Here is a 17,645-nt window from a genome sequence, read left to right on the forward strand (position 1 = left end):
TTATTTTAAATATGTTTGAACTTAAAACGAATACTCCTATTATTTTGAACAACAGATTTTGTATATAAATTTAAAAAAATATATATTTTTTTAAATAAATTTCTTAAATATTTAAAATAGTGATTATAAAAATTAGAGAACAAGTTAAATAAATAAATTATAAAAATATTTAATTTAAAATCTAAATCTTTCACTAAAAAATTTATATTTAAATTTTTTGAAATTTTCACTCCTATTATTTTGAACGCAACTGTATATATGCAAGGATGTACTTTAAATATGTGTATGTTATTACTTACACATATATACGTACTTACATTTGCATGAAACAATGTCTGTTATTAATTGTTATGGTAACTTTGTATGCATAGTTGTACATGCAAGCAAGTATACTTTTAGGGATACAAACAAAAAGTAATAATGAAAAAGGGGAATCATTTAAAATTTGAAAATCGTTAGTTAAATGATACTAAAGAGAACTAGAAAAGGATTGTGACAAATGCAAAAGGTAAGGACAGAACTACAACAGAACTAAAACCGAACTAGAACAGAACTCAACCATAACTAGAAAAGAACTAGAACAGAAGTAGAACAGAACTAGAACAGAACTAGAACAGAACTAGAACAGAACTAGAACAGAACTAGAACAGAACTAGAACAGAACTAGAACAGAACTAGAACAGAACTAGAACAGAACTAGAACAGAACTAGAACAGAAGTAGAACAGAACTAGAACAGAACTAGAACAGAACTAGAGAACAGAACTAGAACAGAACTATAACAGAACTAGAGCAGAACTAGAACAGAACTAAAACCGAACTAGCACAGAACTCGACCAGAACTAGAACAGAACTAGAACATAACTAGAACATAACTAGAACCAGAACTAGAACAGAACTAAAACAAGAACAGAACTAGAACAGAACTAGAACAGAACTAGAACAGAACTAGAACAGAACTAGAACAGAACTAGAACAGAACTAGAACAGAACTAGAACAGAACTAGAAACAGAACTAGAACAGAACTAGAAACAGAACTAGAACAGAACTAGAACAGAACTAGAACAGAACTAGAACAGAACTAGAACAGAACTAGAACAGAACTAGAACAGAACTAGAACAGAACTAGAACAGAACTAGAACAGAACTAGAACAGAACTAGAACAGAACTAGAACAGAACTAGAACAGAACTAGAACAGAACTAGAACAGAACTAGAACAGAACTAGAACAGAACTAGAACAGAACTAGAACAGAACTAGAACAGAAAATAGAACAGAACTAGAACAGAACTAGAACAGAACTAGAACAGAACTAGAACAGAACTAGAACAGAACTAGAACCAGAACTAGAACATAACTAGAACAGAACAGAACATCTTTTAAAAATAACACAAATTAAATTTTTGTTTAATTAAAAAAATATAGTGTTTCAAATGAAGCTGAAAAAAGGTAAGTGGGACCGGACCGCACAGCTTATCTTCGTAAACTAAAATATTATTAAAATTCTTCCACATGATTTGAATTTTCTTTAAACCACAAAATTATAAATCTTTCAGAGATTTTCAATTTCTTTAAAATGTTTAAAACACGTTATTAGCTTTGCATTCCTAACTTCTTAGTTTAAACTTTAAAGCAAAAATATCCTTGAATTCTTTTCAAATAATCTCTGCAACTCGTTGCAGTCGGTCACGTTTTTTATTGTATGTCAACTGAGTTTTATTTTATCAGTTTGTCTGTTTTTTTCTCTATCTCTCTCGTAGATTATTTTCTCATAACCATTTTACACATTCTGTTTTAAATGCAATCAAGTTCTTTTTACTGTTTTTCACATCTAACTGTCTGTGTCTATGACTGTCTCTCGGTTTTTTGTGTTTAACTGTCTGTCCTTCCGTATGACTGTCTATTTAGGTTTATAAATATGATGAGGAGTCTGCCCTCCTGTCCCTATGAACTGTTTGGAGGTTTTGTTTTTACTGGGAATGTTCAATACTATGTCACACTTGCACTTGAGAGTTGAGTTGGGTACCTCTTTTTTTCGAACAGCATGTAGAATTTGTTATTGTGGTGGTAGAAGTAGTGCTGAATTATAGCAGTTTTTGGCTAAATGCCATATTTTGAGAAGCATACTTTCGGGAGAAAGAGAGCGAGAGTTTGTTAAAACATACATATATTGAAAGCATTCATATGAATTCTGTTTTTTGTCATTATTTCATTTCACTTATTTCAGACATATCGCAAAATTGTATTTTATGTCTGGTTATATAATGATAATTTTGATGTTTGTTTTCTCTGATATATTTTGAGTTCGCATAGTTAAAGAGAAATATATTAAATTAGCCAGAACTACAACCTGAACTAGAACAGAACTCGCACAGAACTACAACTGAAACAGAACCTACGAACAGAACTAGAACAGAAACTAGAACAGAACTAGAACAGAACTAGAACAGAACTAGAACAGAACTAGAACAGAACTAGAAAGAACTAGAACAGAACTAGAACAGAACTAGAACGGATACCTAGAACAGAACTAGAACAGAACTAGAACAGAACTAGAACAGAACTAGAACAGAACTAGAACAGAACTAGAAAACAGAACTAGAACAGACCTAGAACAGAACTAGAACAGCACTTAGAACAGAACTAGAACAGAACTAGAAGAACTAGAACAACTAGCACAGAACTAGAACAGAACTAGAACAGAACTAGAACAGAACTAGAACAGAACTAGAACAGAACTAGAACAGAACTAGAACAGAACTAGAACAGAACTAGAACAGAACTAGAACAGAACTAGAACAGAACTAGAACAGAACTCGAACAGACTAGACCGAACTAGAACAGAACTAGAACAGAACTAGAACAGAACTAGAACAGAACTAGAACAGAACTAGAACTAGAACAGAACTAGAACAGAACTAGAACAGAACTAGAACAGAACTAGAACAGAACTAGAACAGAACTAGAACTAGAACTAGAACAGAACTAGAACAGAACTAGAACAGAACTAGAACAGAACTAGAACAGAACTAGAACAGAACTAGAACAGAACTAGAACAGAACTAGAACAGAACTAGAACAGAACTAGAACAGAACTAGAACAGAACTAGAACAGAACTAGAACAGAACTAGAACAGAACTAGAACACGAACTAGAACAGAACTAGAACAGAACTAGAACAGAACTAGAAACAGAACTAGAACAGAACTAGAACAGAACTAGAACAGAACTAGAACAGAACTAGAACAGAACTAGAACAGAACTAGAACAGAACTAGAACAGAACTAGAACAGAACTAGAACAGAACTAGAACAGAACTAGAAAGAACTAGAACAGAACTAGAACAGAACTAGAACAGAACTAGAACAGAACTAGAACAGAACTAGAACAGAACTAGAACAGAACTAGAACAGAACTAGAACAGAACTAGAACAGAACTAGAACAGCACTAGAACAGAACTAGAACAGAACTAGAACAGAACTAGAACAGAACTAGAACTAGAAAAAAAGAACTGGAAGTGTAAGGATATTTTGTTTGATGTTCAGTTTTAGTTTATCTGAAAATATTTCCTTGTTATCCAAGTGCCTCTTGACCCCCTTTCATTTCCGACATTGTTGACATACATATTTTGTCTGTTTGCCGGTCATTTATCATTCCCTCTGTTCTTTTTCAGCTATAACGTTCAGATTGTTCTTCAGTTTTCTGTAGAACCATAATATTTTTTCCAGTCTGCTTATTTCTTTGTTTTAAAATTTTGTTCTAAATTTTCATCCGTCTGTGTCTGCTTGTGCATGCTTTAATTTGCATGTAGTGTTGCCAAAATTCGCCTTAATTGCTAGTGACACTTTTTCCTACATTTTACATTATATTCTAGTCATTTTATACTTAAATTCTGGTTTTTGTTGTATACATTTTGGTAATTTTCCTTTTCATATTTCACATGTTTTCAGAAATTTTCATTCCTGTATTATAAGGATGTTGGTGTTTAGTTGAGATGAGGTGTGGGGGGGAAGCTGAGTTGGTTGGTTGGTTTGTATGTCTTTTGCACAGTTGTTGGTGTCATTTTTTACACTCAATTGTGAAGTTCATAATATTTTTTTTGCTAACAAAAAAAATCCAATTTCAGTTTATGCTGCAGTCTATGTGAGGGTTTACAGTTTTTCATTACTTTTCTAGTTCTGGTCTCTTTTCCTCTGCTGTAAAGCTGTTCGCTAAAAAAATGTCTGCGGTTGTTTACTGCCATACATTACATTATAATAATTGTTGTAAATGAGTTACATTCATTTAATGTTGGCTGCAATTTAAGAATTGAAAGTAATGTGTTTTTTCTTGTCCTTGTATTGCTCTTTCTCCCTTTTCCACAATTTTCTATTAACTGTAATTACAGTGCATAAACTGTTTAAGGCTTTTAGAGTATGAGTAATTTTCCTACAATAGTATGTGTTTCCCTTAATGAGTTGTAATCGAAATATTTGTAGGGTTGTTTGTGTGTATAAGAAAAATTTATGTTTTTAGCAATTACATCTAATCATATTTGTCTAGTGCAGTGCTAGACTATAAAAATGATGACTGTTTGTAGGACTTATGTACATTGCGCCTAATTTAAGAGTCAATTAGAAATGTCTAAGCTTAAAATTCATTGTCAATACTCAGACAAATTAGAGAAGAAATGTTAACACAATTGAAACAAATTTAGAACATTTTTTATTTTTAATTAAATTTATGTTAAAGAGTAGTTATTGATAAGGAATTCGATTCTGCGGAGAAATACATATGTACTTTAAAAAATAGTAGTATTTTTACTACTACATATTTTTAAAATTTCAAAATATTAGTATTTTTTTACATGCCTTGAAAGTAATTAAGATGAACTCCAAAAGTTTTTTATCATTTTTAGTACTTTTTGTCAAAAAGTACTAACAAATTTACTACTTTTTGAAAAATTTTTTGTACTAATTAGCACTTATAGTTTATTTTATGTCTAACTCGATGCCATTGAGAAATATGATAAATTTAAAACTTTTTAAAAAAGTAGTATTTCTACTACTATTTTTAAAAGTTAAAAATAATAGCTGTTTTCACATCCCTGGTTAGTTTTTAATAAAGTCCGTTAGGAATTTTGCAATTTTTAGTACTTTTTAACAAAATGTAGTAGCAGATTTACTACCTTTTAATAAAATTTCGTAAAAAAAAAGAATTATTTTTGTTGTTTGTTTTATGAACAATTTGATGCTGTGAAGAAAAACGCCAATTTCCCACGTTTTCAAAAAAGTAGTATTTCTACTACTATTTTTAAAAGTTAAAATGAACAGTATTTTTCATATATTTTCACATCTCTCGTTAGTTTTTAATAAAAACCGATAAAAAATTTTGCAATTTTTAGTACTTTTTTGCAAAAATAGTAGCAGAATTACTACTTTTTGAAAAATTTTCGTAAAAAATTTTTACTTTTGTTGTTTATTTTATGAACAATTTGATGCTGTGAAGAAAAACGCTAAATTTCGTACTTTTTAAAAAAGTATTATTTCTACTACTATTTTTAAAAGTTAAAAATAACAGTATTTTTCACATATTTTTACATCTTTCGTTAGTTTTTAATACCAAGAGCTGAAAATTTTGCAATTTTTAGTACTTTTTAACAAAAAATAGTAGCAGATTTAATAGTTTTTGACAAATTTTAATAAAAAATAGTTTGTTCTTATAGTTTATTTAATGAACAATGAGATGCCGCTGATAAATACGAAATATTTGCCACTTTTTAAAAAAGTAGTATTTCTACTACTATTTTCAAAAATTCAAAATATCAATATTTTTCACATCTATAGTTAGTTTTTAATACCAAGAGCTGAAAATTTTGCAATTTTTAGTACTTTTTAACAAAAATAGTAGCAGAATTACTACTTTTTGACAAATTTTAGTAAAAAATTGTTCTTATAGTTTATTTAATGAACAATGAGATGGCGCTCATAAATGCGATATATTTTGCACTTTTTAAAAAGTAGTATTTCTACTACTATTTTCAAAATTTCAAAATATCAATATTTTTCACATCTATAGTTAGTTTTTAATATAAATTGACCAAATTTTAACTCTTTGTGAAAGAGTAGTAGCTTATTTACTAAATCAATTAAATATAATAATGTTTTAGTTATATAAAAAAACTTAAAATTTTTTTCAATTTAATTTCAAATTTTAAATCCTTTAAATATTTATAATTCCCCTAACCACTATTGTCTAACGACCCACAAAAATATGACAATTTTTTCCCTGCTACCAAAATAACTTAACAATTACCACAAATGAGTTAATAAATTTGGTCCCACAACTAGACAGACATTAACTTACAAACACATACATACATATAAACTGCAATTAGCCATAATTGACATTTATTTTTAGATAATTTTTTGGTCAACAACAAACACACACACATAGACAAATTTGAAATATAAAATCAAAATATTTATACATTATTGGCTGCATGTTTAACCAAACAAAAAAAAAATTATAGAAAATTTTCAATTTTAGTAGCATTAGGAGAAGGTTAAAAGCCATAAACTGATATAAACCACATTTAAGCTTATTTGGGCATAATAAATAAATTGCCTCAAAATATGTTTTGCTAATTTTTGTGCATTTTTGAAATAGCAGCAGCAGCTCAACCACCACCAACAACAACAACCCATAACCACATAAAATGTATAATAAAAAATTATAAAATTTTTATGATAAATGTAAATATTTTAATTTGGTAACTGAAAACCAAATTATGTTTATGGTAAAAATTATTAAAAATTTTAAAACATCGTGAGAAAATAAAATTGTTAGAAAAAGCAATGAAAATCCATAATTTTAAAAAGGTAGTATTTTTAAAACTATGTTTAAAATTTGAAATAACAAAATTATTCTCAATCCTTTTTTGGTATAAACTGATAAAAATGTTGCAAGTTTTAGTACTTTTTGTCAAAAGGTAGTAGAAATTCATTACAAATTAACAAATTTTGCCTAACTAAGTAACGAATTAACTAACTAACTAACTAACTAACTAACTAACTAACTAACTAACTAACTACTACTAACTAACTAACTAACTAAACTAACTAACTAACTAACTAACTAACTAACTACCTAACGAAGTAAATAACTAACTACTAACTAACTAACTAACTAACTAACTAACTAACTAACTAACTAACTAACTACTAACTAACTAACTAACTAACTACTAACTAACTAACTAACTAACTAACTAACTACTAACTAACTAACTAACTAACTAACTAACTAACTAACTAACTAACTAACTAACTAACTAACTAACTAACTAACTAACTAACTAACTACTAACTACTAACTACTAACTAACTAACTAACTAACTAACTAACTAACTAACTAACTAACTAACTAACTACTAACTAACTAACTAACTAACGAACTAACTACTAACTAACTAACTAACTAACTAACTAACTAACTAACTAACTAACTAACTACTAACTAACTAACTAACTACTAACTAACTAACTAACTAACTAACTAACTAACTAACTAACGAACCTAACTAACTAACTAACTAACTAACTAACTAACTAACTAACTAACTAACTACTAACTAACTACTAACTAACTAACTAACTAACTAACTAACTAACTAACTAACTAACTAACTAACTAACTAACTAACTAACTAACTAACTAACTAACTAACACTAACTAACTAACTACTAACTAACTAACTAACTAACTAACTAACTAACTAACTAACTAACTAACTAACTAACTAACGAACTAACTAACTAACTAACTAACTAACTAACTAACTAACTACGAACTAACTAACTAACTACTAACTAACTAACTAACTAACTAACTACTAACTGTCTAACTAACTATCTAACTAACTAACTAACTAACTAACTAACTAACTAACTAACTAAAAAGTAGTATTTCTACTACTATTTTCAAAATTTGAAATTGACAACAGTTTTCATATCTTGTATTAGTATTTAATATAAACTGCTAAAAAAATTAAAAATTTTTAGTACTTTTTGCTGAAAAAATAGTAGTATATCTTCTAGTTCCTAAATTTTTACAAAAAAAAAATGTTTTTTACTTATAATTTTTCTAACGGAAAAATTAGATTTTGCTAAGAAATCTGAAAAATTTTTTACTTTTGAAAAAAAGTAGTATTTCTACTACTATTTTTAAAATTTGAAATAAACAACAGTTTTCATATCTCGCATTAGTATTTAATATAACCTGCAAAAAAATTTCTTATTTTTAGTACTTTTTGTTAAAAATAGTAGCAAATTTACTACTAATTACTATAATATTGTAGATAATTTAAACAAATAAAATGTTGTTTCTTTAAAATTTTTCCCATAAATATTAAAATTTATAACATTTCTACTTAAAATGTCTTCGATAATTTAAACATTAAATATTATTTTCATTTATTTTGTGTTATTTATACAGGACAGGCCTGTATGGGCGAAGAGAATGAAGACAAGTTTATTTTTGTAGCCATTTGCTTAGTAATAATAATGTTTTAGCATTTTATAGCAATTTTTTGTTGTTGTTATTTTTTTATTATATTTGTAGTCTTGTAGTGCTGTAATACTTAAATGCAGACAATATTTTTCTAAATCAAATGACTATGACCAGTAACTATCTATCTATTACAAATGTAAATGGATTTCTAGTTACAATTTACATCAATATGTGTATGTATGTGAAACTTAAACATATGAGTTTATGGATGTATATGTGTTGTAATATCCTGGCATGAGAAACATTTTTCCTTTTTTTCTTGTTTTTGCTTTTGTTGCCCTTAACTACTGACCACATCTGTAGTTTGTAATTTAATACTCAAACTAACAGTTTTTTATTGTTGGAAAAATCATATAAAATTCATTTGAAAAATCCCTAAGATAAAAACGTGTCTTGTAAGTATGTATATGTTTATAATGCTAACAGGAAACGGAAGCTCTAGCTAAGGCAGTAAATTCTTCATTTTATTTTGAATATTTTAAAGAATAAATACTAGCCCAACAACTAAAGAAAAAAAATTAGGATTAGTTTTAGATTTTATACAAATTTTCGTAGGGATTTTCAAAGAAAATATTGCTTGAAGAGTTAAGAGTAAGGATTAACTTGTTAAATTAAAACTTTTTAATATTTATCATTTAAATAAACTATTTTAAGTTAAAATTAAAGTTATCTTATCCTTATTTGTTACATTTTTCTTCCTTAAAAAACACACCTTTCTAATTTTTCTATTAAAAATATTGTGTGTGTGATTTTCATTCACATATAGTGATTAGGCTGTGATTTCTTTTTTTTTTTTTTGCCTTCGTTTTAATAATATTATAGCATGTAATAAGCCTTGCATATTTTATAAACTAACAATCAGCAACATTCGTTTTTATGAGCTACCAAAACTCATGTTCATAATCACCTTATGAAAAAGAAAGGAATTAATAGTTATGAGCCAGAAAAAAAAAAAGAAAAAATGGAAAGGTCAATAGGAAATGTCATAAAATAAGTTAAATAGTAGTAAAAGTTAGCAAAAAGTAGTAAATTTTATAAAAATTTTTTGTTAAAATACTTAGTACTAATAAAGGATTTGTAATTTTTTAATATTTTGCAATTTTAAAAATAGTAGTAGAAATACTACTTTTTTAAAAAGTATGAAATTTGTTATATTACGCATCACAATACATCTCTTCACTAAATTAACTACAAGCAAAAACTACTTTTTTATGAAAATTTCCTAAATTAGTAGTAAATTTGCTACTACTTTTTGCACTAACGCAGGATATGAAATTAACTAATAATTTTCAATTTTAAAAATAGTAGTAGAAATACTACTTAAAATGTATTATATTTCTTATATTTCTCATCGAAATCCATTTATTTATTATATAAACCATAAAATAAAAATATTTTTAAGAAAATTTCGTCAAATTGTAGTAAAAAATCTACTACTTTTTGTAAAAAGTAGTAAATTTTATAAAATTTTTATTCCACTACAGTCGTACTAACGCAGGATATAAAATTTATTAATATTTTTAAATTTTAAAAATAATAGTAGAAATACTACTTTCTTAAAAAGTATTAAATTTCTAACATTTCTCAACAGAATCCATTTATTCATTAAATAAACCATAAAAACCAATTATTTTTTAATAAAATTTCCTAAATTAGTAGTAAATTTGCTACTACTTTTAAGAAAAAAGTAATAAATTTTATAAATTTTTTTCACAATATATTCAGCTCTAACGCAGGATATGAAATTTACTAATATTTTTAAATTTTAAAAATAGTAGTCAAAATACTACTTTTTTTAAAAAGTATTAAATTTGTTATATTTCCCAGCGGAAACCATTTATTCATTAAATAAACCATAAAACAAAAAATATTTAAGAAAATATCCTAAATTTGTAGTAAATTTGCTACTACTTTTTGCAAAAAGTAGAAAATTTTATAAAATTTTTATCCCACTACAGTCAATACTAACGCAAAATATGAAATTAATTAATATTTTTCAATTTTAAAAATAGTAGTAAAAATACTACTTTCTTAAAAAGTATTAAATTTCTTACATTTCTCAGCAGAATCCATTTATTCATTAAATAAACCATAACAAGAAAAAAAAAAAATTTATGAAAAATTCCTAAATTAGTAGTAAATTTGCTCCTACTTTTTACAAAAAAGTAGTCAATTTAAAAAAAAAATTTCCAGAATATTTTCATCTCTAACGCAAGATATGAAATTTACTAATAATTTTAAATTTTAAAAATAGTAGTAGAAATACTACTTTTTTAAAAAGTATTAAATTTCTAATATTTCTCAGCGGAATCCATTTATTCATTAAATAAACCATAAAAACAAAATATTTTTTAAGAAAACTTCCTAAATTAGTAGTAAATTTGCTAATACTTTTTGCTAAAAAGTGGTAAATTTAAAAAAATTGTTCCACAATATATTCAGCTCTAACGCAAGATATGAAATTTACTAATATTTTTAAATTTTAAAAATAGTAGTAGAAATACTACATCTTTAAAAATAATACTTTAAATTTGTTATATTTATATTAAATAAACCATAAAAACAAAATATTTTTTATGAAAATTTCGTAAATTAGTATAAATTTGTTACTACTTTTTAAAAAATGTAGTAAATGTTATAAAAATGTCACAATTTTGTCAAATAGTAAATTTTTTCAAATTATAGTCATATTATAATAAACTATAATGTAATAGCTGAAAATTATGGATATTTTTCAATTTTAAAAATAGTAGTAGAAATAGTACTTTTTTCAAAAATCCCGAAATTGCTACTTTTTTCCGTGGAAAATTATTAGTTATTAAAAAAACTTTAAGAAAAAATATTCTATTTTTTAAAAATTTATTAAAAAGTACTAAATTATCTACTACTTTTTGTAAAAAGAATATGTTACAAAATGTTATAACTTCATCTAATTTAACTAAGAGATTACAAAATAATGCTAATTTTTAATTTTTAAAATAGTAGTAGATATACTACTTTTTTCCTAAAAGCTTCAAATTACTAATTTTTTCTTTGGAATATTATTATTTATTAAATAAAATTTAGGAAAAATCATTATTTTTATAAAAATGTTGTTAAAAATCTACTGTTGTTAATTATCTACTACTTTTTTCAAAAAAGTAAAAGAATATGTTAAAAAATATTATTACTTCATCAACCTTAACTAAGAAATTAAGAATCCATGCTTATTTTTTATATATAAAATAGTAGTAGAAGCACTACTTTTTTCAAAAACCATTAAATTTTTTAGTATCTTTCACGGTAACTTATTTTTTTTTATTCCCAAAATTTCCTCCTAATTTTTTCACAAATTTCCACTTAGGACTCTCATACCTTTCAATAACATTTATAACTTATTTAAGAACTGAGAAGCAGTTCCCTGCTTAGTCGTGGAAGGTACAACCACTAAAATATGCTTGTTAACCATGGCGTGTTTAGTACATTTAAATTGTTAAGACCCATATAAATGTTCATGAATATTAGATGGTTTGTTGTATAGTTATTTTTTCTTTTTGCTGTTGTGTGCAAAACCACAATATCATTAGCAGGCGCAAAATACATAAAGAAAATAGGGAAGGAAAACAGAACGGGTATGTTGCCAGAGAGAAAAAAACAAATAGCATATTATTTTCGTATGTTTTCGATTGAATAGAAAATAAAACACTAAAAATATTGAAGTAATAACGCAAAATGGTAAAGGATATGGGTAACTCAATGACATTAGCAGTGTTTGGCAATTTTTTTACTATTTGTCGTCAAATCATTTTAGAAAAACCGATAGAAAACGTCACATCAAGGTTGTTTGCATACTAGACTATTGACTAGACTTTAGACTAGACTATAGACTAGACTTTAGACTAGACTATAGACTAGACTATAGACTAGACTATAGACTAGACTATAGACTAGACTATAGACTAGACTATAGACTAGACTATAGACTAGACTATAGACTAGACTATAGACTAGACTATAGACTAGGCTATAGACTAGGCTATAGACTAGACTATAGATTAGACTATAGACTAGACTATAGACTAGACTATAGACTAGACTATAGACTAGACTATAGACTAGACTATAGACTAGACTATAAACTAGACTATAGACTAGGCTATAGACTAGACTATAGACTAGACTATAGACTAGACTATAGATTAGACTATAGACTAGACTATAGACTAGACTATAGACTAGACTATAGACTAGACTATAGACTAGACTATAGACTAGACTATAGACTAGACTATAACTAGACTATAGACTAGACTATAGACTAGACTAGACTAGACTAGACTATAGAATAGACTATAGACTAGACTATAGACTAGACTATAGACTAGACTATAGACTAGACTATAGACTAGACTATATACTAGACTATAGACTAGACTATAGACTATACTAGACTAGACTAGACTATAGACTAGACTATAGACTAGACTATAGACTAGACTATAGACTAGACTATAGACTAGACTATAGACTAGACTATAGACTAGACTATAGACTAGACTATAGACTAGACTATAGACTAGACTATAGACTAGACTATAGACTAGACTATAGACTAGACTATAGACTAGACTATAGACTAGACTATAGACTAGACTATAGACTAGACTATAGACTAGACTATAGACTAGACTATAGACTAGACTATAGACTAGACTATAGACTAGACTATAGACTAGACTATAGACTAGACTATAGACTAGACTATAAGACTAGACTATAGACTAGACTATAGACTAGACTATAGACTAGACTATAGACTAGACTATAGGACTAAGACTATAGGACTAGACTATAGACTAGGCTATAGGACTAGACTATAGACTAGACTATAGACTAGACTATAGACTAGGACTATAGACTAGACTATAGACTAGACTATAGACTAGACTATAGACTAGACTATAGACTAGACTATAGACTAGACTATAGACTAGACTATAGACTAGACTATAGACTAGACTATAGACTAGACTATAGAATAGACTATAAAATATAGACTAGACTATAAACTAGACTATAGAATAGACTATAAAATATAGACTAGACTATAAACTACAGACTATAGACTAATCTATTTTTCCCTCAATTACCATTCCAAAAATGTCACATTTTAGCGGAAAATGTCAAATTGGCAACAGTCGATATTGACAAAAATTTGCTGCAAAAGGCATTTTCTTTCAATTTAACATAAATTTATTCAAAACATTTTGTCAATAAGCGGAAGTGTTAAACTTAATAGAACCGCCCTTATATAAATATATTTACCAATATTGCCAAAACCAAGGTGAATGTACAATTATTTAGTTTTACCGGAGAAATTTACACATACTTGTGCTCTAACGTTCAAAAAAGTATTTTTTAAAATAAAAATGAAAACAAAAGATGTAAAAAAAGAATATTATTAAACATAAAAGAAAAGCAGCAGCAGCAAGTAAACAGCTTCATTACATTTATGGTTATAGTTGTCTGGTGTTAAAACGGTAAAAATGTGTCTTGAAGAAAGTTCAAACACAAGGAAAATACATATAACGTCTCAAACATACCTATAAACAGGATATTACTAACACACTACAGCAACTCTACTTCCGCTATTACTAACACTATAAAAAGGAACACAACACAACAACCTGATTGCTCGTTAGAGCAAACGTTGTCTAAGCTAAATTGCAGCTCTTGGTCTCTGCTGGTTTATAGATGTGTGTGTGTAGAAAAAAGAAAACAAAAAGCCAATAACGTTAATTTGTTAGACCATTTACAAAGAATTTACTTTTCACGGTATTTTAAAGCTGCAAACAAGCCAATTTTCTATGAATTTTTTATAAATAAAATTAAACGTTTATAGTGTTTGATTGCATAAAGTATGAAGCTCCTAACTCTTGCTGCTGTTGGCTTTTGCTCTTTTAGTTAAAAGGATAACAGTACTGGAACCTCAAAGGCTGCATAGAAAACTAAAAATAGTAATGAACCTTTATAAAATGCAAAAGGAGCAAAAGCAAAGCAACAGAAAAAAAAAAAAATGTCAATTGTAAAACTTTGAGTCTAGTGCTAGTAAAAAAAAGTCTCAAAGGAAAGCTTTAAAAACAAAGTTTGTTACAACCTCAATTGCTGCAAAGCAGCTTTGTATAGTTTGAAAACTGGTTTATAGTTTTTAGAAAAACCTAAAGAGGTTAAGTAATTTGTTTTAACTGTAAACAAATACTTTAAGTTAGTTAATATAAAGTTTAGAGAAACAAATGAAAGAAACTAAAAAAGTAGTAGATAATATACTACTAATTGCAAAGGTTCTTTTTTCTAATTGTATCCTTTTGTTGTTTAATTCATGAATAACGTTATGCAGCACCAAAAATTTAAAAATTTAAACTTTTTTAAAATAGTAGTATATCTACTACCATTTTTAAAATTGAGAAAAATTGTTTTAAATAACTCTAATTAAAACTAAATACCATCTAAACAAAATTTTTTAACTTTTACTACCTTTTTTACAATTTTAAAAATAGTAGTAGAAATACTACTTTTTTAAATGTGTTAACATATTACTTTTCTCTGCAAAATATATATGCTTAAAGTAGAGAATAAAAGTAATGAAAAATTTAAAAAAAATTATTAAATTTTTACGAAAAAAAATCTACTCCTTTTTTACAAAGAGTAGAAGATATTGAAAAATTTTGGTAATTTTTTGAAGAAAATTTTATTTTTTAATGTTAACCTTATAGATAAATATAATTAACCTTTTCGAACAAAAGAATTAAAATTTGACTACTTTTTAAAATAGTAGTATTTCTACTTCTATTTTTAAATTTGAATATTGAAAGCGCTTTGAAGATCACTTAGTCAAACTAAATACAATCTCAACAAAAATTTTCAACTTTGACTACTGTTTGTAAAAAAGGAGTAGATTACTTTCGCACAAAACGCAAATTTTTTAAAAATATCTTCCTGATTTTAAATATTTGCTTTGCAAATAACTATATTTAGCTCAAAAAGTAACATTTTAATACTTTTTGAAAAAAAGTAGTATTTCTACTACTATTTTTAAAATTTAAAAACTATAGTGTTTTCGAAATCTCTGATTAAAATTAAGTACAACCTCAATAAGAATTTTCAGATTTGACTACTTTTTGAAAAAAGTAGTAGATTTTTATGCACAAATAGCAATTTTTTAATAATTTAATATTGATTTTAAATATTTAATTTGTAAATAACTATATTCCGCTGAAAAAAAGTAAAATTTTACGACTTTTTGAAAAAAGTACTATTTCTACTACTTTTTTAAAAATTTAAAACTAATAGTGTTTTCAAAATATCTGATTAAAATTAAGTACATTTGCAATACCTATTTTAAAATTTTACTACTTTTTGTAAAAAAGTAGTAGATTTTTTCTTAAAAATTTGTGATTTTTGAAGAAAATTTTCTTTATTTTTCTTTCTTACTTTATAGAGAACTATATTCCACTGAAAAAATTCAAATTTTACTACTTGTTAAAAAAGTAGTATTTCTACTACTATTTTTAAAATTTAAAAGTAATTAGGTTTTCGAAATCTCTGATTCAAATTAAGTACAAATGCAAACAAAATTTTAAAATTTTACTACTTTTTGTAAAACAGTAGTAGATTTTCTCGTTAAAATTAAAAATTTCTGAAAAAATGTTTCTATATTTTTCTTGTTTACTTTATACATAACTAAATTCAACTGAGATATTTTATTTTTTACTACTTTTCAAAAAAGTAGTATTTCTACTACTATTTTTAAAATTCAAAACTAAATGGGTTTTCGAAATCTCTGATAAAAACTAAGTACATTTGCAATACAAAATTTAAAATTTTACTACTTTTTGTAAAATAGTTGTAGATTTTTTCGTTAAAATTTAGATTTTTTGAAGAAATTTTCTGTATTTTTCTTGTTTACTTTATAAATAACTATATTCCGGTGAAAAAAGTAAAATTTTATTACTTTTTTAAAAAAGTAGTATTTCTACTACTATTTTTAAAATTTAAAATTAATAGTGTTTTCGAAATCTCTGATTAAAATTAAGTACATTTGCAACAAAGTATTTCTAATTTTATTACTTTTTGTAAAATAGTAGTAGATATTTTCGTAAAAATTGGCAATTTTATAAGAAATTTTTGTTTATTTCTAAAGTTTGCTTAATAAACAACTATATTCCAATGAAAAAAGTAAAATTTTATTACTTTTTAAAAAGTAGTATTTCTACTACTATTTTTAAAGAAATTTAAAAATAACAAAAATTTACATTAAATCGGACAAGGATAAACACAATTTAGTTGAAAATTCATAAAATTTACTATTTTGAAGTACTTTTTATTGTTGTTTTAATTAACCCGCTTTTATGCCTAAAAGCTAGCAACATAATTTTAAGAATTTGCTGTGACAAAATATGCAAAAATCTGTTTTCTTTTCATATTCAAAATAGTAGTAACTTACGGATTACTAAGACGCTTTTGTTCTAAAGAATAAATTTGCGATTTTCTTTTCTAGTTTTAATTAAATAATTAAAAGTTTTGCTCCGAACACTTTTTCCTTAAAGGTTTTGCACGTTTTCTTGCATAATTTTAGGCGAGAAATTAATGTTTAAAGGTGATTATTACTTAAAATAGTTATCATAATGGAAAGAACAATAATTTAGTGAAGATTTTTGCATAACTATAAAAAAAACTTTTAGAGATCAATTTAGAGTAAAAAGTTAATACACACCCTATTTTTAGAGTTTCTTAACAATTTGTGTAAACAATTTTTGTTAACTCACCTTTAAATGAAATCCTGGACTCATCGAAGATCTGCAAGAAAGAAAAATTATTAAAATTAGTTTGTCTTTAAACAGAAGTTAGAAATCAATATTGTTCTCTATTTATACATTTTATAAAAAGTAGTATTTCTACTACTATTTTTTAAAATTAAATAATTACACTTAATTTTCTACATTTTATTTTTTTTTTTGGTTTCATTAAAATATTGAAAATTTTCATAATTTATTTTATTTTATAGTTTTTTTTTCTCCTCAAATATATTTATTTGTAATTTTTTGCCATCTTTA

The 17,645-nt window shown here is 25.8% G+C and overlaps 1 long non-coding RNA gene across 2 annotated transcripts in view; it reads right to left on the reverse strand.

Annotated features, from left to right (window-relative positions):
* LOC119612608 overlaps window positions 1–17,400 on the reverse strand; it is a 71,253-nt gene extending 53,853 nt beyond the window's left edge. The window contains exon 1 of one of the 2 annotated variants that reach the window (XR_005232160.1): window positions 17,358–17,400. This is a non-coding gene — a long non-coding RNA (uncharacterized LOC119612608). The remainder of the gene's footprint in view (window positions 1–17,357) is intronic. The other variant, XR_005232161.1, reaches the window with a different exon arrangement.
* Window positions 17,401–17,645: the final 245 nt, after the last annotated feature.

Source organism: Lucilia sericata, unplaced genomic scaffold, assembly GCF_015586225.1.
Source record: "Lucilia sericata isolate MDLA Ls3-8-SP2 unplaced genomic scaffold, ASM1558622v1 Contig001758F_arrow, whole genome shotgun sequence".
In the NCBI taxonomy this organism is placed as follows: Eukaryota; Metazoa; Arthropoda; class Insecta; order Diptera; family Calliphoridae; genus Lucilia; species Lucilia sericata.